The sequence below is a fragment of the Cyprinodon variegatus genome, unplaced genomic scaffold (assembly GCF_000732505.1).
Source record: "Cyprinodon variegatus isolate N-32 unplaced genomic scaffold, C_variegatus-1.0 Scaffold93, whole genome shotgun sequence".
NCBI classification, from domain to species: Eukaryota; Metazoa; Chordata; class Actinopteri; order Cyprinodontiformes; family Cyprinodontidae; genus Cyprinodon; species Cyprinodon variegatus.
Window position 1 is genome coordinate 1,110,485 of NW_015150546.1, and position 931 is coordinate 1,111,415.

General features: G+C 40.4%; 1 non-coding gene across 1 annotated transcript; it reads right to left on the reverse strand.

Annotated features, from left to right (window-relative positions):
• Positions 1–730: 730 nt before the first annotated feature.
• Positions 731–801, reverse strand: trnag-gcc. Its single transcript has one exon. It is a non-coding gene; the product is annotated as a tRNA-Gly (tRNA).
• Positions 802–931: the final 130 nt, after the last annotated feature.

Sequence of the window (931 nt, forward strand, 5' to 3'; positions counted from 1 at the left end):
TCATGAATAAAACATGCAATATAAAGTAGGTTTTAAAACAATTTATATATATATATCAGATCTTTTTCCAGCCATGAATATGTCAAGATATGTTGATAAATGTCTAATGGTTGTCTGCATCACATTGCTTCACATTCACCTCCTGATCAATGACAAATGCTGATTATTTTAGTTCCCACTCATTATCACTAAATAATTCAAATTGGCCAATAATACCTATATTTTGTGCACTGTATCTGAACAAAATATAGCAACATAGTAAACAAATTCCACATATTCACTTTATTTTAGCTCCACCTGGTGGACATCCACTGGTACTAACTCATGATTCAGCTTCAGGAGGAACTCCCACATTCTTTCTCTTAGACAGCTGCTCTAAAGCAAACGGTTAGCTGGTGATCTGCTGGAATCAGTCTAACGGTTGTTGCTAAAAAAAAAAAAAAAAACCCATAAACTTCTCTCCTCTCATCAGGTTTATAACAGTTTCAGGCTTAAAGATAAAAACAAAGGAAGTAACAGCTTTCCTGGTTTGCAGTCTGCCCACAGAGCAGCGTTCTCGACCCTCCCCCGATGGTAACGTAAGAGCTAGAGCTCTGCGTGTAAGCTTCTTTAAGAGGGACCATGGTCGTGCCAAAACAGCAGGAATGGATTGGATTGATGGACTTTAAACTGCTAGTCTGACCTGCCTGCTGGAATATTAGACAGCCTGCTCAAAATAAAAATGTATTGCTGCATTGGCCGGGAATCGAACCCGGGCCTCCCGCGTGGCAGGCGAGAATTCTACCACTGAACCACCAATGCTGCAGATATCATCAAACCTTTGCCATCCGTAAAAATCTCTGCCCCTCTGCCGCATGTCTGACATCACTACTTATTTCCGTGTCGTTTTCCTCCTGCATAGTTGAGGGTTTCCTTTAACAAATGTTTTTCT